General features: G+C 44.4%; 1 protein-coding gene across 7 annotated transcripts in view; it reads left to right on the top strand.

Moving 5' to 3' along the window:
* Positions 1-27,776, top strand: part of PEAK1 (pseudopodium enriched atypical kinase 1) — a 351,733-nt gene that overhangs the window by 178,153 nt on the left and 145,804 nt on the right. For all 7 annotated transcript variants that reach the window (XM_062206406.1, XM_062206403.1, XM_062206407.1 and 4 more), the window contains one exon: positions 17,456-17,620. The gene's annotated coding sequence lies outside the window, so the exon portion shown is untranslated. The remainder of the gene's footprint in view (positions 1-17,455; positions 17,621-27,776) is intronic.

The following is a 27,776-nucleotide window of genomic DNA, read 5'->3' as shown; positions in this document are numbered from 1 at the left end:
AGGTCTAAAGATTAAATTGTGCATCCTACAGATTCCTTCATAATAGAGTTAGTTTCCTACCTTGAAGAGCATAGAGAAATGAAAGAACAAGTTGGGCTTAGAATAGAGAAGTGAGGGAGCAAGTCCTAGATCGCTTGCTGACAATTTAAAATTATAAACTCATCAACCAACAAGAGGCACTTGCTTACTTCACAGTATTTTTGAAAGCACCTGTAGGATTTTACAAGTATTTAACCCTTTAAGCCTCTGGGGCTTTCTCATTAAGATAACTATCATGTCTCCAAAATATCTGGTTGAAATAAGATTTCTTAAAATCATGACATAACATAGACCAAATTTGATCATTGTTACAAGGTGATTATTCAAATCTTTGAAAATAAGCACATATTTAAATAGCCCATAGCTCTTAATAAAAATTCAGCTGTTTTTGAACAATTAGAATTTAACAGACATCAAGAGAACATAATAGATTACTTTAACATATTGCTTTAACAGAGCATCAGAGTTTAATTCTATGTCAAAGAGAAATTGAGCTTCCTGTGATCTTTTGCTGTGAGGTTTCCTTCCTTTACCTTCTTTCATACTGGTGACCATGCTTCTGTGTTTCTGTGTGTAAGACATCTTTAAGCATCTTTTGCAGGGCAGGATGAGTGGCAACAAATTCTTTCAGTTTCTGTTTGCTATGAAAAGTCTTAATTTCACCTTCATTCACAAATGAGAGCTTTGCAGGATATAGTATTCTGGGCTGGCAGTTTTTCTCTCTTAGTACCTGGGCTATGTCTCGCCATTCCCTTCTAGCTTGTAGGGTTTCTGATGAGAAGTCTGCTGTGAGTCTAATTGGAGATCCTCTAAGAGTGATCTGACGTTTCTCTCTTGCACCTTTTAGGATCTTTTCTTTCTGTTTCACTGTGGTGAGTTTGATTACAACATGTCGTGGTGAGGATCTCTTTTGGTCATGTTTATTAGGGGTTCTATAAGCTTCCTGTACTAAGATGCCTCTGTCCTTCTCCAAACCTGGGAAATTTTCTGCTAGTATGTCACTGAAAATGCCTTCTAATCCTTTCTCCCTCTCCATGCCTTCAGGAACTCCTAGAACCCGAATGTTGGGTTTTTTAATAGTATCCTGTAGATTCCCGACAATATTTTTTAGATTTCTAATTTCTTCTTCTTTTCTTTGGTTTGCCTGTTTCCTTTCCTGTTCTCTGTCTTCTAAGTCTGATATTCTCTCTTCTGCTTCGCCCATTCTGTTTTTAAGGCTCTCTAATGTGTTTGTCATTTGATCTATTGAACTCTTCATTTCATTATGATTTCTAGTCACTATCAGAGTTTCTTGTTCCACTAGTTGTTTCATTTCATTTTGATTCCTCCTTAATATTTCACTTTCACGAGAGAGATTTTCTATCTTGTCCATGAAGGATTTCTGTATTTCAAGAATTTGTTTTTGAGAACTTCTTAATGTTCTTATCAATTTTTTGAGATCCGCTTCTTGCATTTCTTCAATCTCATCATCTTCATAGTCTTGAATTGGGGTGTCTTTTTCATTTGGGGGCATCACAGTGTCTTCCTTGTTCTTGTTAGCTTGGTTTTTGCGTTTGTTGTTTGGCATGTTGGAGATATTTGGTTTCTTCACTGTGGTGTTTTTTCTTGTTACACTATGGCTCTATATTAAGTGGACTGTCTGCTTTCAGTGGAGCCTTAGAGGCTTGAGATGAGTGTGGACTGAGAGCTGTGTTTGGTTCCTCAGGGTTGAGGGTGTGTCAAGGATGACACTCCCAGGTTAGGTGTGGTAAATCTCTCTTTCTTTTTTTGATTTAAAAGGGAAGTAATTCCGCACAGCTGAACGTAATTGGAGGTAGTTAGCAGGCAAATGATATACCCACAGGAGCCAGAGATCGGAAGCTCTTTCCCGAGGGCCACACAGGGAATCTCTTTTGCCCTCAGTGTGAGCTCCAATTCTCCTGCAGTCTCCTACTGGGTTGCCAAGTTAGATGCTAATCTCCTGTTATTTCACCCCTCCCCCCAGAGTCAGGTTTTTCTGCTAGGCTCAGGGCCGGTGCAGACCTGAGGTCGCCCTGCTTATGACGTATGTCCAAAATGGCGCCTGCTCTGTCTTGCTCGCCTTTGAGAGGTGAGCGGAGAGAGAGAAACTCGTGTCCGTATCGGTCACTTTTTTTTTTTTCCTCTCTCTCTTCTAGTTAGCCTGGTGAACTTTTCCCCACGGAGTTTCAAGCCTCGTTCCCTCTAGCCTCCTCTTTCCGCTTGCCCGCTGGTGTCTCGGGCTATTGAGGTTCGGCTCCCCTCGCGTTCCAGCGCTGGCGCGTTGAGTCTGCCGCTGGTGTCCCGAACTTGGGCTCCCACGCTCTCCACGCAGGTCCACTGTGAATCACTAGTTCCGGAAGAGTTTCCTCTGCTGTTTCTTCCCCTACTCTTCCTTGACACTGCAGTATCTCCACTTATATTAAACTGTCTCTCCCCCGGACTAAGTGTGCTCCCTGCCTATTCCGCCATCTTGCTGCCTCCGTTTGTTCAACTTATTCCTCTCTTAAGACACCTAAATCTTTTCCTTTTTTTAACATTTATTTATTTGAAAGAGTTACACGTAGAAAAGGAGAGAGAGAGAGAGAGAGAGAGAGAGAGAGAGGTCTTCCATTGTTGGTTCACACCCCAATTGGCTGCAACAGCTGGAGCTGTGCTGATCTGAAACCAGGAGCCAGGAGCTTCTTCCAGGTTTCCCACGCGGGTGCAGGGGCCCAAGGACTTGGGCCATCTTCTGCTGCTTTCCCAGGCCACAGCAGAGAGCTGGATCGGAAGTGAAGCAGCCGGACTCAAACTGGAACCCATAGGGGATGCCAGCACTGCAGGCGGAGGCTCTACCCTCTACGCTACAGCGCTGGCCCCTCACTTAAATCTTTTCAGACCTGGCTCATTACATTCAGCTTCAACTTGAACGTCACCTTGTCAGTGGGTGTTCTTTGATGCACCTTATAAAGTAGCAGGCATCTCCACCTTCGCAATCTCTAACACCCACTTTTTATTTTCTGCAGAGTGGTTTTCATCATTTGGAATTACTTATTCATCTGCTCTGTGAGAGGAGAGGCCTTGCCTTCCTTATTACCTCTCTAGTACTTTCAGTCTAGCCTTTCACATAATAGGTCCTGCGTTCCTAATTTCTGTGTGGTTGATTGGGAGGATGATACATGAGAGTGTCTGCCCTGCATGACTTATACGAGTACATGGTTTGCTGGCGTGCATTGTATATTGGCAAAGAGGAATGCAGTGGTTTTACCCAAGCTTATTTTGCTACAGAACTACTCTTCCTTCAAGAACCTAGCAGCACTGAAGTTCCACAGAAGTCATCTTAGAAATGTGATAGGAATTTTTTTTTCCTGAATTACTTGAGGGTGGGTTGTTGACATTGAGCTCCATCAACTCTGAATACTTTAGAGTGTGTTTTCTACAAAGATGTTGTCACACACAGCCAGGATAAAATAATAACCTTTGGAAACTCAGCATTGTTAGGTCACTACAGCCTGATGCATCGTTCCCCTTGCAGTGTATGCCAGTTGTGCTGGAATTCAGTGGTGGAAGTCTCCCGAAAGAAGGGAGCCTCAGGTCTGCACATGCCTTGCTTCCTGCTCCTTGGCTGGCCACTAATGTCGCGGGTATGGGAAAACTCCATGGATCCCCGCTGGAAAATTAACAGCCATAATGGGAAGTGTTGAGCTGGTATTTCTGACCAGCTATGGAGTTTGAGTCTTACCATGTTAGAGGGACTTTTTAAACAGATCAAGAGTCCTGGCCGGCGCCGCGGCTCACTAGGCTAATCCTCCGCCTTGCGGCGCCGGCACACCAGGTTCTAGTCCCAGTCGGGGCACGGATCCTGTCCTGGTTGCCCCTCTTCCAGGCCAGCTCTCTGCTGTGGCCAGGGAGTGCAGTGGAGGATGGCCCAGGTCCTTGGGCCCTGCACCCCATGGGAGACCAGGAGAAGCACCTGGCTCCTGCCATCAGATCAGCGTGGTGCGCCGGCCGCAGCGCGCTACCGCGGCGGCCATTGGAGGGTGAACCAACGGCAAAAAGGAAGACCTTTCTCTCTGTCTCTCTCTCACTGTCCACTCTGCCTGTCAAAAAAAAAAAAAAATTAAAAAAAAAAGAGTCCTATTAAAATTACGAAGGGTACTGCCTTCTGTGTGAAGACCATGTGCAGGGATCAGCTTTGTGGCATGATGAGTTAAACAGCCACCTGCAATGCTGGCATCCCATGTGGACACTGGTTTGAGTTCTGGCTAGTACACTTCTGATCCAGCTGCCTGCTAATGGCCTAGGAAAAGCAGCAAAAGATGACCCAGGTGCTTGAGCCCCGGCCACCCATGTGGGAGACCCAGAAGAAGCTCTGGGCTCCTGGCTTTGGTTTGGCCCAGCCCTGGTCCTTGCAACCATCTGGGGAGTGAACCAGCACGTGAAAGATCTCTTCACTTCTCTCCTTCTCTGTAACTGTACCTTTCAAATATATAAATAAATGTTTAAAAAATTTTAAGACCATGTGTAAGGCCTGAGGGATTTGTTCTATCATTAAGTGCAAAACTGAAACATCCCCTTTCTAACAAGTGTAAAACCAAGCATCCATAGTTCACAATGATCAGTCAACATTTTAACTGCTTGTGGGAGAGAAATCATCAGACTTCAAAGGAAGATAGCAACATCCAGTGCATCTAGAGTACATCATCTGTACCATCTAGTGTACAACTTAAAAAAAAAAAAACTATTGAATGTGGAGAAATAGAAAAAAAGTTACCCGTGGTTAAGAGAAAAGACAGCCAATCCAGATACTGGAGTCAGCAGAGTAGCACCAGTCACTCATTAGGAATGAGGTTAAGATCATAAAGGAAAAGGGGGCATAAAAATGCTTGTGGAGCTCTGTAGAGGGAAGTAGAAGTATTTTTAGAAAAGAAAATATAATACCTGAAATGAAGTTTGCTGGATACACCAAGCAGATAAGAAATGGCAGAACACAGGGCCAGTGAACCTGATGACAAATCAATAGAAATTATTTTACCTAACAAAGAGAAAGTTAAAAAATTTTTTTTCACTTAATTTGAGAGATATACACGCAGAGAGGGAGAGAGATCTTCCATCCACTGGTACACTCCCCAAACCTGCAACAGCTGGAGCTGCAACAGCTGGAGCTGGGCCAGACTTATGCTGGGAGGCAGGAGCTCCATCAGAGTCTCCCACGTGGGTGGCAGGGACTCAAGCACTTGAACCATCACCTGCTGCTCCCAGGGTGCATAGCGCAGGAGGCAGGATTGGAAGCAGAGGAGCCAGATCTTGAATCTGGCACTCTGATACAAGACATGGATGGCTCAAGCAACGTCTTAACAAAATGCCCATCTCCAGAAAAATTTTTAAAAAGAAGATACTCAGTGATCATGAGCAGTCAAACTTTTATATACTTGAGCTCCAAAGAGCAAGAGAAAGAATGAGGCAGAGGTGTTTTGTGGTTTTTTTTTTTTTTTTTTTTTTAGAAATACAGGCCAGGGCCGATGCTGTGGTGTAGTGGGTAAAGCTGCCTCCTACAGTGCCGGCATCCCATATGGGTGCTGGTTTGGGTCCTGACTGCTCCTCTTCCGATCCAGCTCTCTGCTATGACCTGAAAAAGCAGTGGAGGATGGGCCAAGTCCTTGGGCCCCTGCACCTGTGTGGGAGACCCAGAAGAAGCTCCTGGCTCCTAGCTTCGGATCGGTGCAGCTCCAGCCGTTGCGGCCAATTGGGGAGTAAACCAGCAGATGGAAGACCTCTCTCTCTGTGCCTCTTCTCTCTCTGTTTAACTTTGACTTTCAAATAAATAATTAAATCTTTTTAAAAAAGCAAAAATTAACCCATTGTGTTATGGGGTTTTGTTATATGTATGTAGCTGTAGGTATAAAATATGATCATATTAGCAAAAATATATTAGAGTTAAAGGAGTTCTGTCATAGCATGGTTCTTATGTTTTATGTACTACTCAATATTAGCTTTAAGTTAGGTAAATACTAAACTTTTTTAGCCTTTTTTTTTCCAATTTAAAAATAAAATTGGCATAGATGATATTTTTCTTTAAGGATTCTTCTTGTAATGTAGAGTACTAATTTTGCATTAACTGGTTATATGATCTTGGGCATCATCATTTTTTGAAATATGTATTAGTGATACTCACATTTCCTAGCGATATTTTTCTGGTTATTAACGTTTAAAAAATAGTTGTATTTTGGCTGGCGCTGCGACTCGCTAGGCTAATCCTCTGCCTGCTTCGCCGGCACTCCAGGTTCTAGTCCCATTTGGAGCACCGGTTCTGTCCTGGTTGCTCTTCTTCCAGTCCAGCTCTCTGCTGTGGCCTGGGAAGGCAGTGGAGGATGGCCAAGGTCCTTGGGCCCTGCACCCGCATGGGAGACCAGGAGGAAGTACCTGGCTCCTGGCTTCAGATCGGCACAGCGCGCCGGCTGTAGCAGCCATTTGGGGGGTGAACCATCAGAAGGAAGACCTTTCTCTCTGTCTCTCTCTCTCACTGTTTAACTCTGCCTGTCAAAAAAAAAAAAAAAGTTGTATTTTTATTGATGCATAACTATACATATTTACATGATACAATGTGATGTTTAGATAACATGTATACATTGTGTAATGATCATATTAGGGTAATTTGCATATCAGTCACCTCAGAAATTTCTGTTAGGATTCTTAAATGTCCTCTATTTTGAAATAGACAATACGTGATTGTTAGCCAGGTCACTCTACTGGTAATAGAAAACAAGAAATCGTTCTTCCTGTCTAACATACCTGTTGATTAGCCTCTGCCCATTTCCCACACCTCCCTCCCTGTCCAGCGTGTGGTGACCATTGTTCCACTGTCAGCTTCAGTGAGATCAGCTTCCTCACATTCCAGTATGAGTGAGGTCATGTGGAATTTTTCTTTCTGAGCCTGGCACCCAGCACATGTCCTCCAGGTTCATCCATATTGTCACAAATAGCAAGATTTTATTTTTTCCTAGAACTGAATGATATTCCGCTGTACATGTATGTACCACATTTCCTGTGTTCCTCTGCTAATGGACACTTGGGTTCATTCCATATCTTGACTGTTGTAACGCTGCAATAAGCATGGGAGTGCGGATGTCTTTTTAACATTCTGACTTCATTGCCTTGTGATATATACCCAGTAGCGGGATTGCTGGATCACATGTAGCTGCATTTTTAATTGTTTGAAGGATGTTAAATAATTTTATGCCAACAATTTTGTCAATCTAGGTGAAATGCACATATTTCTTCATGAAGAGAAAAATAATTTTTGAATAGCCTCAAATGTATTTAAGAAGTTAAATTCATTTAAAAGACCTTCCCCCAGAGATAACTAATGACCTAAACAGTTTCACTGGCAAATTCTAAAGAAGAAATAATAGCAAAATAGTCCTTTAGAAAACAGAGAAAGATCACACTTTCCAGCTCATTTTAAGAGACCAGAATTACCCTGATCTCAAAAACTAATGTGTAAAAGAAAAAAAAAATCCATAACTTTAGCCTTAATACAGATGAAAATATCCTTAACTAAATATATAGCAAATCAAACCCAGAAAAAAGGAAAAATAAAATATGAATCATTAGATTTTTTTTCTTCTTTCTCTTTTTTGCATCTGCTCTGCTGTTAAGATTTGCATTTCCACATATTTTTATGATGATAATTGTCAGCCTTACACTATTTTTTAAAGATTTATTAGGGCCAACACTGTGATGCAGTAGGTTAATCCTCTGCCTGCAGTGCCAGCATCCCATGTGGGTGCTCCTCTTCCAATCCAGCTCTTTGCTCTGGCCTGGGAAAGCAGTAGCAGATTGGCCCAACTCCAGCCATTGCAGCCATCTGAGGACTGAACCAGCGGATGGAAGACCTTTCTCTCTGTCTCTCCCTCTCACTGTCTGTAACTCTACCTGTCAAATAAATAAGTAAAATCTTAAAAAAAAAAAGAGAGAGAGAGAGAGAGATTTATTTATTTATTTGAATGGCAGAGTTGCAGAGAGGCAGATAGAGAGAGGTCTTCTGTCCACTGGTTCACTACCCAGATGGCTGCAATGGCTGGAGCTAGGCCAATCTGAAGCCAGGAACCAGACCTTCTTCCAGGCCTCCTATGTGGGTACATGGGCCCAAGGACTTGGGCCATCTTCTACTGCTTTCCCAGGATTGGAAGTGGAGCAGCCAGGACTCAAACCCACACCCATATGGGATGCTGGCACTGCAGCCAGCAGCTTTAGCCACAGTGCCAGCCCCCACTTTTTTTTTTTTAACGTTTATTTATTTTCATCTATTTGAGAGAGAGAGAAACCTGCCTGTCACTAATTGACTTTCTATAGATCTACAATAGCCAGGCCTGGGCCAGGACCAAGAGCCTGGAACCCTCTGAGTCTCCTACCTGAGTGGCAGGGGCCCAAGCCCTTGAGTCACCATGTGCTGCCTCCCAGGATGCGTACCAGTAGGAAGCTAGCTCAGAAGTGGAGTAGCTGGGACTCTGATGTGGCATGTGGGCATCCCAAGCAGGAGCTTAACCCACTGCACTGAGTGCCTTCCTCTCTCTTTACATTTCTCATGTAAGATTCCCCTAAGCATTTTTGGAGGGCCCTATGCATTGGTGATCAGTTCATTAAGGTTTTGCTTGTCCTGGAAAGTTTTTCTCTTTCATTTATTTTATTTTATTTTTAAAGATTTATTTATTTATTTGAAAGAGTTACACAGTTACACAGAGGGAGGAGAGACAGAGAGAGGTCTTCCATCTGATGGTTCACTCCTCAATTGGCCACAATAGCCGGAGCTGCACCAATCTGAAGCCAGGAGCCAGGAGCTTCTTCCAGGACTTCCACATGGGTGCAGGGGCCCAAGGACTTGGGCCATCTTCTGCTGCTTTCCCAGGCCATCCAGCAGAGAGCTGGATTGGAAGTGGATCAGCCTGGTCTCGAACCAGCACCCATATGGGATGCCAGCGCTGCAGGCCAGGGCGTTAACCCACTGCGCCACAGCCCCGGCCCCTCTTTCATTTCTAAAGGACAATTTTGGTAATATTTTTACCCTTATCTTTTCAATTTATTCATTTCTTTATTTGAAAGTCAGAGTTACACAGAGAGAAGAGAGGCAGAGAGAGAGAGAGAGAGAGAGAGAGAGAGAGAGAGAGAGGAAGAGGTCTTCCATCTGCTGTTTCACTCTCCAGTTGGCTGTAACGGCCAGAGCTGTGCCCATCTGAAGTCAGGAGCCAGGAGCTTCTTCCGGGTCCCCCACGTAGGTGCAAGGGTCCAAGGACTTGGGCCATCTTCTATAGCTTTCCCAGGCCATAGCAGAGAGCTGGTTCAGAAGTTCAACAGCTGGGACTGCAACTGGTGCCCATATGGGATGCCAGCACTGCAGGTGGTAGCTTTACCTGGTATGCCACAGCACCGGCCCCTTGAATTTTTTAAAGATTTATTTACATATTTATTTAAAAGGCAGAGTGCAGGGCCTACAGTATAGCAGGTAAAGCCACCGCCTATAGTTTCGGCATCCCAAATGGGCGCTGGTTCGAGTCCCAGCTGATCCACTTCTGATCCACTTCTTTTTTTTTTTATTTTTTTATTTTTTTGACAGGCAGAGTGGACAGTGAGAGAGAGAGAGACAGAGGGAAAGGTCTTCCTTTGCCGTTGGTTCACCCTCCAATGACCGCTGTGGCTGGTGCGCTGCGGCCAGTGCACCATGCTGATCTGAAGGCAGGAGCCAGGTGCTTCTCCTGGTCTCCCATGGGGTGCAGGGCCCAAGCACTTGGGCCATCCTCCACTGCACTCCCAGGCCATAACAGAGAGCTGGCCTGGAAGAGGGGCAACCGGGACAGAATCCGGCGCCCCGACTGGGACTAGAACCCAGTGTGCTGGTGCCACTAGGCGGAGGATTAGCCTGTTGAGCCACGGTGCCAACCTGATGCACTTCTGATCCAGCTCTCTGCTATGGTCTGGGAAAGCGGTGGAGGAAGGCCCAAGTCCTTTGGCCCCTATACCTGCATGGGAGACCTGGAAGAAAGCTCCTGGTTCTTGGCTTCGGATCAGCCCAGCTCCTGCCATTGCAGTCATTTGGGGAATGAACCAGCAGATGGAAGACTCTTCTCTCATTCTCTCTCTTTGCCTCTTCCTCTGCCTCTCTGTAACTCTGCCTTTCAAATAAAGAAATCTTTAAAAAAATAAATAAAAAACAGAGTGATAGGGACAACTTCCATCTGCTGGCTCATTCCCCAGTGGCTGCAGTGACTGAGGCCGGGCCAGGCTGAAGCAAGGAGCCCACAACTCCATCTGATGCCCCACGTGGCAGGGGCTTAACTACTAGGGCCTTCTTCCACTGATCTCCCCGGTAGCAGGGAGCTGGATCTGAAGCAGAGGACTCAAGGCGGGACTCCAGCAGGCCTTCGACAGGTGAGGCCAGCATTGCAAGCAGCGGCTTATCCCATTTTATCACAATACCAGCCCCTCATTTTGAATTTTGATGGTTCGGTTTGACCTCTTTCAGTATTGCCTGTCCCTTAACATTTTAATGTATTGATTACAATTTCTTTCCACAGTCTTCATAGTAAAGGTGTGAACGGTTTGCTCACCGTGCTTACAGTATCAGAGCGTTCTGAATCGTTTGTATAGTTAGTCTCACCAGTGAGTCTTCTGCCTTCTGATATTTTCTTCTCATTTGTTATCTCTTTCCATATGAAGAACTCTTTAATGTCTCTTGTAACACAGATCTGGTGGTGATAAATTTACTCAGATTTTATCTGGACATGTCTGTTTCTCCGTCATATCTGAAGTTTGGCTTTGTTGGATAAAGTGTCTTGGCTTGCATTTTTTTTCCTTTAATATGGTAAAAGACTCATTCTGTTCCCTCTGGGCTTATAAGGTTTCTGCTGAAAAGGCTGTAGGCAGGTGAATTGGGCCTCTTTTTGTTTATTTGCTTCTTTTCATTTATGGTTTTGCAAGTCCTCTCTTTATCTTGGAGAGTATAAGTCTTGGGGTACATTTGGTTGGGTTGAATCTGACTGGTGACCTCTGACCTTCCTGTATCTGGATAGTTGTGTCTTTCTCCAGACTTGGGAAGTTTTCTGTGATTGTCTCTTTATATGTGTTTCCTCCTTGTTTGTCTTTCTCAATTCCTTCTTAAATCACAATTACTCAAATATTTGTTTTTATGCTGTCCTTTATTCCCCATAAGCTTTCCTCTTGAGTCTATTTTCTTTTTTCTCTTCAAACTGTATATTTTCAAATAGCCTGTCTTCACACTCACTGATTTTTGCTTCTGTTTAATCTGTCCTGCTTTGATGCCTTTTGTCACATTTTAGCTCACTTAGCATACCTTTCAGTTGAAGGATTTCTGCTTAATTTTGTTTAATTTTTTTCCATCTCGGTCCAGTCTCAGAATATTTAATTATTTCTCTGTGTTCTCTTGAAGTTCAATGTGTTTTTTTTTTTTAAGATTTATTTGTTTATTTCAAAGTCAGAGTTACACAAAGAGAGGAGAGGCAGAGAGAGAGAGAGGTCTTCCATCCGATGGTTTACTCCCCAGTTGTCCGCAATGGCTGGAGCTACACTGATCCGAAGCCAAGAGCCAGGAGCTTCTTCTGGGTCTCCCACGCATGTGCAGGGACCCAAGGATTTGGGCCATCTGCTTTCCCAGGCCACAGCAGAAAGCTGGATGGGAAGTGGAGCAGCTGGGTCTCAAACCAGTGCCCATATGGGATGCCGGCACTTCAGGCCAGGGCGTTAACTTGCTGTGCCACAACACCGGCCCCTCAATGTTTTTCCTTAAGACAGCTATTTTAAAATCTTCACCTGAGCATTTTGAAGTTTCAGTTCCTAGGTGGTTGGTTTCTGGCCCCTTATTTTGTGCTTTAGGTGAGGTTCCCTGGAGATTCTTGATGCTTGCTGGTGCACAATGTCGTCTGTGCTCTGAAGGATGAGTTCCAGTACTCTGGCTTCTTGTGTGGCTGTCTGTCCAGAATTCTAATAAGCAGTCTGTTCATTTCCCCGACACTGTGAGTACTTCTGCTCTTCCTTCACAGAAGAACACGCAGAGTCACAGTTTGCCCCAAGTCCGCTGTTGATGTATTTGTACTGGTCCAGTCTTACCGTGCTCCCCAGACCAGAATTGTCCCAGATCTGCCATTGATGTGTTGTTCAGTGTGGACTGGAATGGAGAAGTGCCTAAAGGGGGTATTCCACCCCCCACCCCCCCGGGCCTCTTCTGGGCCTGTGGTAGCTCAGGCGCCTTGTCCTGCCTTGCTGCTAGATCACATCCATAGCCTTCTTCCTGCCAAGAGCAGTGTAGCCTGGGGCAGGACCGACACTCACCTTGCCGCCGGCTGCTGATGCTGGAGTGGGCTCCCTGCCCAATGCCGCACGTGCCAGCCGGTGATGATGCTGGCTGGGCTGTAATACTGCTCATCTGGACACTGAAGCCGGCCCAGCTCTGTCTGCAGGCACCGTCCTGGACACAGAGACCATTAGGAATGCGGGGGTTTATCAACCTGGAACCGAGTCCTCAGACTGTCCTGTGATGGGGCCAGCGTTGGTGTAATGGGTTAAGCCCTGCCTGCAACGCTGGTATCCCATATGGGCACAGTTCATGTTCCAACTGCTCCCTGCTAATCTAGCTTCCTGCTAATGGCTTGAGAAAAGCAGTAGAAAATAGCCCATGTGTTTGGGCCCCTACAACCCATGAGGGAGACCTGGATGAAGCTCCTGGCTTCTGGCTTCCACCTAGCCCAGCCTTGGCTAATGCAACCATCTGGGGAATGTACCAGCAGATGAAAGATATCTTTCTCTCTCTCTGTCTACCTCTCTAACTCTCTGTAACTCTTTCAAGTAAATAAATAAATCTTAAAACAAAAACAAAACAAAACAAAAATTAACAGCCCTTGGGTTCTTTCCTTCAGCTTGGGATTGCAGGAGGGGTGACAGAGGCAACACTTCAGCTGCTCAGGCAGGCCCTAGACTGGGCCTCACAGCAGTGGGAGTGCACAGCAGTCCTGCAGGAGGCTGGTGGTTTGTCTCACCGGGGAGGGGTCTCTGCCTGATACCGGGGCAAGCCCAGAGACTGTGTCCATGTGCATTGAACTCGAGATGGAAACTTCTAGGATCCGCCCAGCACTGGGATGCACCAGCCAAGCACTGAGTCTCAGGACACAATCCTGTGGCCCCTTGTTGTCTGCCTGGGGTTGGAGGAGAGTGATAAAGGCAACCCTCTTGCTGTGCACTTGAGTCCCACAGACACAGGCTCCTGCAGTGTCCTGAGGATGTTTGCCAAGCCCAGAAGAAGCCAGCAGTGGCACACTGGTCTGAGCCTTCCGGAGACCAGGCAAGTCTAGAGGCTCAGTCTCTGAGCACTGGCCAGGGGCTAGAGGCCTTGGGGCTCCATCAGAGATTGATGTTAACACGGCAGGCACGCCTCTGAGCTCCAGATCCCAGTCCTAAGCTCCCTCTCCAAGCTGCAGTTTGTGTTCTTCCATCAGCTGAGGGGGAGGTGGCAGAAGCCACCTGAATATGGAAGCTCCACATATTCATTCCACAGCTATGGCATGGTGGTCAGGGCAGGGGCGCCAGTCCTGCTGAGTTTCGTCGCAGTGGGTCTAGCACTGGGATTCGGCTCTCTCTCCCTCTGCGACGCGGGAGGCAGCTCTCCATGCTGTGTTCCTTGTAGCTGGGCAGGGGTGATGTGAGCAGCTCTTCCCTTCTTGCTTCTTCAATGTGACTTTTCCCATGATTATAAAAGATGAGGCACTGTGGTCTCCTGCCTGCCTTCCGGAGCTCTTGGTGAGCATGCGGCTGATCACATTGGTGTTTCTGTGGGGAAGTGGTCCGCGTAACCTCTTAACTAACACCATGTTAGTTCAGATGCCCTGGGCATAGTGTCCTGGACCGGCAGTTGTTTTCTTTGAGGACTTGGTATCTTTCCTCCCATCGTCTCCCGGCCTGTAAGCTGTCTGCGGAGAAGCCTGACGCGTGAGTAGGGATTCTCTCGTAAGTGACTTGACACTTTCCTCTTGGTGTTTCTAGACTTCTCTCTTTTGTCTTGTGGTTTTGGAGGATCTGTTTTGATTGACTCTGTCAGCGACCTCTTGGACTTCCCGGACTTGTTTCTTTCCTGAGATTTGAAAGATTTTCAGCAATTATTTCGTTGAAGGGGTTTTCTTCTTATACTTCTTAAGGCCGCGGGGCGTGGGCAGGGTCCCCACGGTGTTCCTGGGGGCCTTGACAGACAGGGTGAACCACTCAGGGTTAGTTGCCAGTTTCTTCCTGGGTTTGAGGTTGCATGAGTAAAGTCATCCAGAGTGTAGATGGGACTGCTTGGGTGTTTCTACTGCAGTGTGTGGCTGGGTGGGGATGCCAGATTGTTCTGGGTGCTTCTACAAGCCAAGTCTCTCAGTATGCGTCCTGGCTGATTCACAGGGTTGGGTCTGTGGAGCTTCTGGGATTAGCTGCCTGACTGCTTCACAGGATCCTGATAGGTGGGGTCTCAACTTGGCTTTGAGCAGCAAAAGCTTGGTTGGAGAGTACATAACATGGGCTAGGCTCCTTTTCTGGGGCACTGTGGCAGTGTGGTAATGTTGCAGCTCCCCAGACTTGACTCATGGCCTGGCAGGGCCACTGGTTTCTCCAGCAGTAAATGGTTCAGGTGTCTGTGGTGTGAGTGGGGACTGGTGAGTGACTCTGGCTTCCCACCAAATGAAGTTCCTCTTGGCTCCTGGTTGACCTTGGCAGACAGAATGGCAGATGCTATGTGCTTAGTTCCTTTCTCTAAAGCCATGTGTATCTCCATGCTCAGCAGTGTCTAGTCCCGTGCTCACTTTCCTGTCCCACTCCTTACTGGTTGAAATCTTCCTCCACACTCTGTGCCCAAGGTTTGGAGGGGTGATGGATGTAGTCGCCTGACTGCCAGGGGCAGGGGCCGAGGGTTTCTGCCTGATGCCAGGCCTAGTGTGAAGGCCTGGACCCGATTCCCTATCCCTCCTCCAGGTGGGCAGTGTCCTGTGCTGTGCAGCTAGGGTGGGGGATGGGCGATGGGGCAGCTCTTTCCTTCCTGGCTTCTTCAGTGTGTCTCTTCTTCTTCCTCTTCCTCTTCTTCTTCCTCTTCTTCTTCCTCTTCTTCTTCCTCCTCTTCTTCCTCCTCTTCTTCCTCCTCTTCTTCCTCCTCTTCCTCCTCTTCCTCTTTTTTTTTTTTAAGATTTTATTTATTTTATTTGAGAGTTAGAGTTACAGACAGTGAGAGGGAGATAGAGAGAGAAAGGTCTTTCTTCTGTTGGTTCACTCCCCAAATGCCTGCAGTAGCCGAAGCTGCGCCAATCCAAAGCCAGGAGCCAGGAGCTTCTTCCTGGTCTCCCACGTGGGAGCAGGGGCCCAAGGGCTTGGGCCATCTTCTGCTGCTTTCACAGGCCATAGCAGAGAGCTGGACCGGAAGAGGGGCAGCCAGGACTAGAACTGGCGCCCATATGGGATGCTGCTGCCGCAGGTGGAGGATTAACCTAGTGCGCCACAGCGCCGGCCCCATCAGTGGTCTCTTCTTATCATTACACTAAATTCAGGTACTTGGTTCCTCCATGTAAAAGTCCGCTGGCGTATGCATGGCTGTTCAAGTTCCTGTTTCTGTAGGGAGCCATCCTTGGCTGCCTCCTCTTGGTAGTATTTTCCTACATGTCGCTTAGCATTGTTATGTTGCCACACGAAGTGATAGCTGTGAGTACTGTAAGACACTGGTCTTGTTTGCATCATGAATAACTCAGCTGTATTGAATTTAGATGGTGTTTCATGGTACACTTACAAAAACTGCCTTATTTATTTTATTTGAGTGGCATAGATATAAAGAGACAGAAAGACACAGATAGAGAGCTGTCGTCCACTGATGAACTCCTCAGTGCCCACAACATCATGGCCTTAACCAGGCCAGAACTGGGAGCTAAGAACTTAATCCAGGTCTCCCATGTGGGTGTCAGGGACCCAAATCTCTGAGCCATCACCCACTTCTTCTCACGGTGCACATTAGCAGGAAGCTGGAAATGAAAGTGGAGCCAGGGCATGAACCCAGACACCCTGATCTTGGGTGTGGGCATCCAAGCCAGCGTCTTAACTGCTAGGCCAAATGCTCATCCCTCAAACTGCCTTCTAAAAATGCTTTTCTGGGGCCGACACTGTGGTGTAGTAGGCTAAGGCTCCGCTTGTAGCACAGGCATCCCATATGGGCCCTGGTTTGTGTCCTAGCTGCACGTCTTCTCATCCAGCTCTCTGCTGTTGCCTGGGAGAGCAATAGAGGATGGCTCAAGCACTTGGGACCCTGAACCTGCGTGGGCAACCTGGAAGAAGCTTCTGGCTCTTGGCTGTGGATCGGCCCAGCTCTGGCTGTTGCAGCCATTTGGGGAGTGAACAAGCAGATAGAAGACCTTTCTCTGTCTCTCTCTCTCTCTGTAACACTACCTCTCAAATAAATAAATAAAATCTTTTTAAAAAATATTTTTCCGTTTTCTTAAAATTCATTGAAAAGTTTAATTATAATAGGTGAGGACAATCAGGAATTATTTTAAAGTAATCACATTTTATTTTGTTTTCTGCTTAACTCTTCCAGTTGATTTCCTTGTATTTGATGTTATATGAAAACAAATTAGAGGTTGGGCACTTTTTATTTTGTTTTTTAAAGATCTATGTATTTATTTATTTATTTGAAAGGCACAGTAACAAGCAGAGAGACAGATCTTACAGCCACTGGTTTACTCCCCAGATGGCTGCTATGGCCAGTGCAGAGCCAGGCCGAAGCCAGGAGCCAGAAACTCCATTCGGGTCTCTCACATGGGTGCAGGAACCCAAGCACTTGTGCCATCTTCCACTGCTTTCCCAGGTGCATTAGCAGGGAGCTGGATTGGAAGTGGACCAGCCCGGAATAGAACCAGTACTCACATGGGATGCTAGCATTGCAAATGGCAGCTCAACCCTTACCCCACAAAGCCAGCCCCCAATTTTGGGTGGTTGTTTTCAAAACCATAAATGTGAGCCTAAAGTAAAACTGCAAACCAGTGAAATATTTTCATTTGGAGATTGTGACTTTTAGAATTTGATGTCTGTAAAGGTGAAGTAGTGTCTAATGATTTCACATTCAATGATATCCATTTACTTCTAGTAAAATAAATCTAAGTGACAATCACATACGTCTTAGAAAATCTCGAATGCATCAATGTTCTCTTGATTCTTGAATGACATGAGGGTTCTCAGATGTGGGAGGGTCTGTCTCCCCATGTAAGTAAGGAAGTTCTCTCTTAAGTGGATTAGATGGATTATAACTGTGGTATGAGGGTGAAATTAGAAATATCCAGAAGGAATATTTCTAATATACAGAGATGTCCAGTATTTTTACACTAGTTGAATACCCAGCTTAGGTCTATTTTATTTTTTTCTCTTGCAGTAAACATAGCTATCTTCAGAAAACAAGTTAAGGAATGGGAGACATGGAAGAAAAGACATTCATCTTGGGAAGATCCAAAGCACTCTGAAATTGTAAAGGAATGTAACGCCAAGTGCTGAAACCGTCGCCGTCACCACAGTGGGAGAAGTGCCTCAGATGTAAACGGTAACTAGAACGCGCTGTCGTGCTTCCAGCAAGAACTTTAGACGACTTGAAAGGACTTCTTTTTACGTTTCAATGTTTTCCTTACAAATGCCAAACTGTCGATAAAGCTGATAATTTTATAACTTACTTAACATAGGCAGGCTTTATTTAGGTCCTTAATGTTTGCTCAGAAGAACTGTTGGTTTTTTCCCCCAGTTATAAACTTCTTAACTTAGAAACATAAACTTACTTGGGAAAGAATACGGTGTATGCACTAGTGTATTTTTAGGTATGCTTCATCATTTTTTCTTTTCATAGAAATAATTCAAGCTACATAAGTAGCACTTTCTATCACATATACAGAGGTTTCTGGTCTTGTTCCGGAGACTTCACTTAATGTTTTTTAGCCTCCTTACTTGGCACCTGGTCTCTAGATCTTTTTTCTTTAATGTCTGATATCTTATTTTTATTTCATCTTTATTTTCTCCTCTGCCCCCTCTGCCTCCTAGAAAGCATATTACAGAAACTGAGGGTTACAAAGGACACAAAATTCTGAAATAGGAAAAGAGAGATCAATTTGAGAAGATTATAAAATTCTTTGTTCTTCTTAATTGCAAGGACTGTTAGCTTCTAGGTAGCATGGGAAGCAACTATATAAAGACTTAAGATTCTTTATCAGTCTTCTTAAATCTTTGTGACCTTAAGCTAAAATTATTTCAATGTGTATTTTGTAAAGATTCAAATATTTGCAAAATTTTTATGTCATCCTAGTGAACAGTGATAACTTTTATTCATTGGACAGCTGTTAGTTTGATTTTGAGGGTAGACATTTGTCTGGGTCCCTATGTAGTATTAACAAATGAGTAGCATTGACTAAAACTAGTCCCTTGCTGTGAAATGCAGTAGACATGAAAAGTCAATCAAAATAAGTTAAATAGTCTAGTGCTAATGTTTCTAAGGAATACAGGTGCCTGTTTGAAGGAAGAGTTTCAAGTGAAACACTGGATAAATCGTGTTCCAAAGAATAGATGGTCTAATCACTCTTCCTTGTACTGACATTAACATGTTATTTATTCAGATACAAAATAACTTCATAGTGACTTTTTTTATTCTCCAGTTTTGGTTAAACATCTACTTATGGTATAATTAGACCTTTCCTGTGATCTCACTGACAGGTGGCCTCATTCAGCCTGTAGAAGTGTCCTGTAAATCTTTTCTATTCCTCATCATTTAAAAAACATTTTTTTTCAAGTTGAAGGAACCAACTTTTCAAACACAAAAAAAATTTAAATGCATAATGTTCTCTTATGCAGGTGAGGTAATGCATAGAAAGTCACCCAATTTCCCTGTTTTATTTGTTAATGACCTGTTTGCCAATTTAGTTTTGCCTGCTTCTATAATCTTATATAACCAGTGTCATTGTAGAACTAAAAGCAAATAACATTGTAAAAAAAGATTTTATGGGGCCGGCATGACATAGTTGGTAAAGCCATCGCCTGTGATGCTGGTTCAAGACCAGGCTGCTCCACTTCCAGTCCAGCTCACTGCTAATTGCACCTGGGAAAGCAGTGGAAAATGGCCCAAGTGTTTGGGCCCTGCACCCACGTGGGAGACCTGGAAGAAGCTTCTGACTCCTGGCTTCAGCCTGGCCAAGCCGTGGCCATTGCGGCCATTTGGGGGTCAACCAGAGGATGGAGGATCTCTCTGTCTCTCAGTCTCTCCCTCTCTTCCTTTCAAATGAATAAAGCAACTCTTTGAATTTTTTTTACTGTGATGCTTTTTCCATATTTTATCAAACTTCTGATTTCATTTAAATCCATCTCAGTGACTTTTGGTAATGGTGAATACTATCATTAAAACCTAGTATAGAGGCTGGCGCTGTGGTGTAGCGGGTAAAGCCGCCGCCTGCAGTGCCGGCATCCCATATGGGTGTGGGTTTGAGTCCCGGCTGTTCCACTTCCAATCCAGCTCTCTGCTATGGCCTGGGAAAGCAGTAGAAGATGGCCCAAGTCCTTGGGCCCCTGCACCTATGTGGGAGACCCAGAGGAAGCTCCAGGCTCCTGGCTTCAGATCGGTGCAGCTCCAAGTGTTGCAGCCAATTGGGGAGTGAATTAGCAAATGGAACACCTCTCTCTCTCTCTCTCTCTCTTTCTCTCTTTCTCTCTCTCTCTCTTTCTCTCTCTCTGCGCCTCTCCTTCTCTGTATGTGTAACTCTGACTTTCAAATAAATAAATCTTTAAAAAAAAAAAGAAAGAAAGACAGTATAGAATGACAATATCTTTTCATTGTTGATTTTCACTCTTCTCACTACTGAGTGTGGTTCAGGGTTGTATGTGTGTTATCAACATGCATATGAGATTAGAGCTTCAGCTGTCTGCACAGTAGAAAGAGCTGCACTGACTCTCCCACCTAGCCCAAATAAGGTAATACAACATGTCTGTGAGGTTTGAAAATGAGAGTTAGAGAGAAGAGAAATAGAGATCTTCCATCCACTAGTTCACTCCTGAGATGGCCGCAACGGCTGGGGCTGGGCCAGGCCAAAACCAGAAGTTGAGTCTCTCGCGTGGGTAGCAGGGGCCCATATGGGCCCTCTCCCACTGCTTTTCTAGACCATTAGCAGGGGGCTAGATTGGAAGTGGAGCAGCCGGGACACCAACAGGTGCCCATATGGGATGCCAGCATCTCAGTCGGTGGTTTAACCCCCTACGCCACAGCTCTGGCCCAACCATCTGCATTTACATACAGTTTTGCTGGCTCCATTTCAGTTGATTGCCCCCAGAATCTAAAATCTGCAGTGGTATTTATTTATTTATTTTTTTAAAGATGTATTTACTTACTTGAAAGGCAGAGTTACAGAGAGGGAGAGACAAAGACACAGAGAAAGAGATCGTCCCTCTACGGCTTCACTCCTCAGTGGCCACAACAGCTATGGTGAGGCCCGACCTAACCCAGGAGCCTAGAACTCCACCTGGGACTCCCACGTGGGTGCAGGGGCCCAGGCACTTGGGCCACCTTCCACTGCTTTCCCAAGAGCATTAGCAGGGCGCTGGATTGGAAGTGGAGCAGGGACTCAAACTGCTGCTCATACGGGAATGATGGTGTCTCAGGTAGCATCACCAATGCCAACCCCATAAAAATCCAGAAGAGAGAGTGGAATGATTTTTCATTTGTCATTCGTGTACCTTACCAAATTTCTAATGTGCACGGGTAAGAATTTTTTTTTCATTATATGAACCATCATGGCTACTTTGAGGAAACTACAATTCAAAGGATGACATTCTAGCTCTGTAATGCCAAGATTGAGTCAAGCACCCAGTTTTGTGTCAGTTCACTTCATGAGCTAAAAGTTTTGACCCTTGAGAGTAGGGAAGTGCGTTCTTGGAAGACAAAAAGACTTCCCTGAACAGTCTGGCAACTGTTTAGAATCTTAACTTCATAGAGCGTGATGGACCTTTAGAGCATCTTTTATAATATCTTCATTTAGGACAGCTGTGCTTACAGACGGGAGCTATGTTTAATGTCCTCAGACAAAAATGAATTTGAAATAGTAGTATTGAATATTGAATATTTACCAACTGCCAACCTTTGGGATTAGCTTTTAATATGCCATCTTAGTCCATTTGAGCTGCTTTAATAAAATAGCTGGAACTGGTCGGCCCCCAAACAACAGAGATACGCAGCCTCACAGTTCTGTGGGCTGGGATGTCCGAGATCACAGTGGAGCAGGCGAAGTATCTGCAAGAACCCGCTCTCTCATTCATAGACGTGGCACAGGTGCAAGTGAGCTCTCTGGAGTTTTCTTTTATAAGGGCACTGATCTTTCTCCCGAGGGCTCCAGCCTCATGACCTAAACACCTGCCAGAGGACTCACTTCCAACTGCGAGCACACTGGGGAGTGTATGTTAACACAGGAATTTTCCTTTTGAAGACAAACATTTATTCCATGATATATGCATTACTCTTTAGCTTCACAATTGACATAGGTCATAGTCTTAAATATTTCCCTATCCCCTATATGGAAAACCACTCTCCAGGCCGTTAAATAAATTGCCTGACATTAGTGACTAGTTAGAGGTATCACCACATCTGCCTGTACAGCCTGAGTTCTTAACCACAGGTTTATTCTAGTTTACAGAGACTTAAAACACAACTCTTGAAGTTGCTTCCTCTTTATCTACTTACAAATAAGAAAGACCTATTATTAGCAGCATTCATATTGTAAATTTTGTAAAATCATACTGCCTTGAGGTGCATATTATGGGTATTCTTGCAGAATCAATTTAGTTCTGTCAGTAATTTATGATTGTGTTGACTATGTTCTTATTGTGTTAGTCATTGTGTAATGTGAAAGATATATTCATGAAATTTTAAATCAATTTGTTTTTGTTTTTTTTTTTTGGACAGGCAGAGTGGACAGTAGAGGGAGACAGAGAGAAAGGTCTTCCTTTGCCGTTGGTTCACCCTCCAATGGCCGCTGCGGTAGGCGTGCTGCGGCCGGCGCACCGCGCTGTTCCGATGGCAGGAGCCAGGTGCTTCTCCTGGTCTCCCATGGGGTGCAGGGCCCAAGCACTTGGGCCATCCTCCACTGCACTCCCTGGCCACAGCAGAGAGCTGGCCTGGAAGAGGGGCAACCGGGACAGGATCGGTGCCCCGACCGGGACTAGAACCTGGTGTGCCGGCGCCGTAAGGCAGAGGATTAGCCTGTTAAGGCACGGCGCCGGCCCAATTTGGTTTTTTAGAAGACACATTAATCCATCACTAAGTTACTTGAAGATGGTAACAGTAGTCCCCACATTTTACTTGAGATAAAGACATAGGAGACAGAGAAGGGGAAGAGATACTCATGGAAAAAAAGGTACAAGACTACACTCTCCACATATCTGTCTTCCCTTGAAGTCTTATCTACCTTTCTCTTTTCTCTTTGTCCCCCCAAAATTCTTTAGTGATTTTCAGTCTTAGAAAGTGATGTCATTAAAAACAAATTACAGTGAATACATATTAATCTTCTATTTATTTTAAAGATTTATTTATTTATTTGAAAGGCAGAGTTACAGAGAGAGAAAAGGAGAGGCAGAGATCTTCCATCCGCTGGTTCACTTCCCAAATGATTGCAGCAGCCAGGAATGGGCCAGGTTGAAGCCAGGCACATAGAGCTTCATCCGTGTCTCACATGTGGGTGCAGGGCCCATCCTCTGCTCCCAGATGCATTAGCAGGGAGCTGGATCAGAAGTGGAGCAGTCAGAACTCGAACTGGCACCCATATGGGATGATGGCCTTGTAGGTGGAGACCTATCCCACTGCGCCACATCTTGTGCCTCAGATTAGTTCATCTTAATGGGGTGGATTTTCTGTTTAGTTTTGTAGAGTCCCTTTCACATTGGTACTTCTTACTCTTATTAATTGTAGAAAACTAAGGGCAGGAAAAGCTATCATCAAGATTCAGCATAGTAGAAATATCAATTTTATCCAAACTGACATACAATTTTAATTCATTTCTTAAAATCCAGGAAATATTTTTCTTGCAGTATCTTCATGATTAAAATTTATATGGAAAGGTCAGAAAATTAGAATAACTAAAAGCTTTGAAAGATTAAAATAACATCAAACAAATCACTTTACCCAGTTGTAGAGATGATCTAGCAATAACAATCAGGACTGGGGTATTGAAAGATGTGCAGATCAATGCACTAGGTAATCTAGAAGTGGTTTGTAAAGGTTTGAAGTGAATTCGTTGCAGGATGTCTGTTCAGCACATGGTACAAGAACCATTGAATATTCATGCAGAAAAAAGTGAGCCTCAACTTAAGTCTCATGTCATGTAAAAATGAACTAAAACTGGATCATAAAATTAAGTGGAAAATGTGAAAAATATAGAACTTTTAGAAGAAATTATAAGAGAATCCTCAAAATATAGGGCTTGCTGAGGAATTAGACATGACACCAGGCACAATATGTAAAAAAAAAAAAAGAAAAAAACCTGGAGTTTTTTGAAGTTGGACTTCATCCACATTGAAAACGTTTGCTCCCAGCAGACCCTGTCAAGGGTGGCATGAGGCAGACGGCAGAGTGGGGAGCACCCAAACCCGACTGCTCACCTAGGCAACTGGCAGCTCTGATGGACTGTTCTGGAGCTCTGGAGTAGACTGAAGGCTTTCAGTTTCCATGAGAAGACTTGGAAGGCTAATTGTGGTTAATCTCCATCAAATTCAGCTCTTAACGGCTGTCCATCTACTACTCCTCGACCCATGGTGGCAGCCAGAACACAGTTATAGGAGCCGTTTGTGAGAAAACTGCTCGCTGCTCCAGATTATTAGGGGTCTGTGCTCTGAGTGATTACTGATGCTTCTCACTGCAGAGGTCAGAGAGAGAGGTGGCTGTCAGCATGGTTGCAGGCCCCTTCCCCTGCAGCTGAAGTGACTTCCAGGGGATTTAAAACAACAGGGACCTTTTATCCTCCCTCTGTAGCATTCTTTTTCCCTTTTGTGATCCAAGCATTAAAGATGGAGACATTTAGAACTGTTTATATGAGGAAAATTAGAAACTGACTGTGCATGCCCAGGGAAATATACAAGCTCTGAAAAGACCTTAATGTATATATGTATGTATATATATATATATATTTTTTTTTTTTTGACAGGCAGAGTTAGACAGTGAGAGAGAGAGAGAGAGACAGAGAGAAAGGTCTTCCTTTTTCCATTGGTTCACCCCCCAAGTGGCTGCTATGGCCGGCGTGTTGTGGCCGGCACGTTGCGCTGATCCGAAGCCAGTAGCCAGGTGCTTCCTCCTGGTCTCCCATGCAGGTGCAGGGCCCAAGCACTTGGGCCATCCTCCACTGCACTCCCTGGCCACAGCAGAGAGCTGGCCTGGAAGAGGAACAACTGGGACAGAATCCAACGCCCCGACCGGGACTAGAACCTGGGGTGCCGGCGCCGCAGGCAGAGGATTAGCCTAGTGAGCTGCGGCGCTGGCCCTTAATGTATATTAAACTTATTTATACCTTAGACTGATATTTTGCACAGAACTATCCATAATAATTAAAAAACCAAAAGCAACAAATAAAAGCAAATACAAAAGACAGCAAGCCTGGGGAAAAGGTAGGGATTTCCAGAGATACATTATTATCCAAATGTCTGGTTCTAAACAAAAAATCATGAGGCATATGAAGAAACATGAAAATTTGGCCCATTGAAAGGGAAAAGTTAGCAGGATCTTTCCCTGAACGATATCTAATGGCAGGTGTATTAGGCAAAAACCTTAAAAGAGCTGGCTTAAAGTTGCCAATAGCAAACTAAAAGATGTAGATGTCAAGGAAACAATGCTTGAACAAAATGAAAGTGTCGATAAAGATATAAAACACAAAAAGAAACAACAGATTCTAGAGCTATAAATGTGATAACTGAAATGAAAAATTCACTAAAGGGATTCAGAGGCAGATTTAATTAGGCAGAAAAAAGAATCAGTGAACTTGACTGTGGAACCATGGGAGTTACTGAATCTGAAGAGCTAAAGGAAATAAGGTGGAAGAGTAATAAATAGACTCCTGTAGCACACCGCTCAAGTGGACAAGCCTACACGTGTGGGAGTCTTAGGAGCACATAATTGGGAGAACTGGACAAAGAATACTGCCGGAAACAATGACCAAAAGCATCTCAATTTTGAAGGAAGATGTGCACATGAATATCCAAGAAGCTCAATCAACTACCAAGAAGGTGAACTTTAAGAAACTCACACCAAAACATATTACAGTCAAATATTCACAAGCTAAAGACGAAGAGAATCTTGAAAACAGCAAGAGAAGTGACTTACCACATTCAAGTCTCCTCAATAGAATTGCCAACAGATTGAGGCCAGCATTGAGGCATAGCAGGTAAAGCCACCAGCTGCAATGCCGGCATCGCATATAGATGCCAGTTGCAGTCCCAGCTGCTCCACTTACCATCCAGCTCCCTGCTAATGTACCTGGGAAAGCAGCAGAGGATGGCTCAAGTGCTTGGGCCCTTGTACCCAGGTGGGATACCAGAAGAAGCTGCAGGCTCCTGGCTTCAGACCAGTCCAGCCCTACTGTTGTGGCCATGTGGAGAGTGAACCAGTAGATGGAAGATTTCTCATACACACACACACACACACACATACATAACTCTGCCTTTCAAATAACTAAATAAATCTTTAAAAAATTGTCAACAGATAATCATCAAAAACTTTGCAGGCTACTGGTCATTAATCTTATGTATTCATTATGCTAAATAAAAAAAGCTGTCAACCAAAAATCTTATATCTGGAAAAACTATCCTTCAAAAGTGAGGGAGAAGTGAAGACATCCGCAGGTGGAGACTCAGGGCGTTCATTACCACCTGATCTGTCCTGTACGGGACACGCGAAGGGAGCCTTCAGGGTAGAGTGAAGGACACTGCACAGAAACACGAAACCGTGAAGGAGACAGGCTCTCAACCCAGCTAACTACAGTGACAAAAGGTAGTAGTATTGCAACAGTTGTCTACAGCTTTTCTTTTTCTGTGTAATTTAAGGGGATAGTACATTTTAGAAAAGAATGATTAATCTAAAAGCTAGTATTGTAATTTTTGTTTGTATTCCATCTTTTGTTTTCAACATAATTTAACAGACTAATTCATTTAAAAGAATTACTAGTTTATATTTTTGGGTAAATGGTGTATAAAGCTATAATTTTGTGACATCAGCAACCAAGGATTAGGGGGACTGAGCTGAAAGGAGTAGAATTGTTATGTTATTAAAGTTAAGGTGATATAAATATAAAATCACCATGTTAACCACAAAGGAAATAACCAAAGAACATACACAAAAGAAATTAACAGCAGGGTAAAAAAAAAAAGTAGAAATAAAGATGTCTGTATTGGAAACAAAGAAATAAGAATGTTTACAGAGAATATTGGAATGTTATACACACATACACAAAATACCTGCTAGACCTAATGAATTTAACAAACTAGCAGGATAAAAAACCAGTACATAAAAAGCAGTTGCAAATCTATACACCAACAGCTTACAACCTGAAAAGGAAATTATGATAATTCCTTTTACAATAGCATCAAAAGCATGACATATCTTGGAAACCTAACCAAGACGAAGAAACAATGTATACATTGAAAAATGCAAAAAAATACTGCTGAAAGAAATTAAGGCTAGCTCTGTGGCACACTAGGTTAATCCTTTGCCTGCAGCGCTGGCATCCTATGTGGTGCTGGTTCTAGTCCCAGCTGCCCCTCTTCCAATCCAGCTCTCTGCTATGCCTGGGAAAGCAGTAGAAGATGGCCCAAGTCCTTGAGCCCCTGCACCTACATGGGAGACCAGGAAGAAGCTCCTGGCTCCTGGCTTTTTATAGGCACAGCTCTGGCCATTGTGGCCATCTGGGGAGTAAACCAATAGAAGGAAGACCTTTCTTGCTGTCTCTCCCTCTCACTGTTTGTAACTCTACCACTCAAATAAATAAATAAAATCTTAAAAGAAAAAAAAATAAAGACACAAAAAGGGGTTGGTGTTGTGGCATAGTGGGTAAAGCTGCCGACTGCAACACTGGCATCCCATCTGAACGCCAATTTGTGTCCTGGCTGCTCTATTTCCAATCCAACTCCCTGCTAATGGCTTGGGAGAAGTGGTAGGGGATGGCCCAAGGGCTTGGGACCTTTCTACCTGCATGGGAGACCTGGATAAAGCTCCTGGCTCCCGACTTTGGCCTGGCCCAACGCAGGCCTTTGAGGCCATCTTGGGAGTGAACCTGCAGTGGGAAGATTGATCTCTCTCTCCCTCCCTCTCTCTCTTTAACTCTGACTTTCAAATATAAATAAAACTTAAAAGGACACAAATAAATGGAAACGTCCCATGTTCATAGTTTGGCAGACATTGTAGAGATACCAGTACTACCCAAAATCAGCGATAGATTCAGTGCGAACTCTGACAAATTCCTACCGATGTTTTTTGCAGACCTATGAAAAAAGGTTCTGATAGTCATAGGAAATCCCAAGGAACCCTGAAGGGCCACAACAGTCTTGCAGAGGAACAGTGCTGGAAGCTTCACACTTATTAAATTCAAAACTTAACTCCAAAGATACATAATCAAAACTGTGTGTTACTGGCATAAAGACAGACATAAGCACTAATAGAATAGAACAGTAAGCCCAGAAACAAACCCTTGCAGGTGATT

This window comes from Lepus europaeus, chromosome 11, assembly GCF_033115175.1.
Source record: "Lepus europaeus isolate LE1 chromosome 11, mLepTim1.pri, whole genome shotgun sequence".
In the NCBI taxonomy this organism is placed as follows: domain Eukaryota; kingdom Metazoa; phylum Chordata; class Mammalia; order Lagomorpha; family Leporidae; genus Lepus; species Lepus europaeus.
Note: the sequence above shows the minus strand (reverse complement) of the source record. Positions and strands in the feature narration are given on the sequence as shown.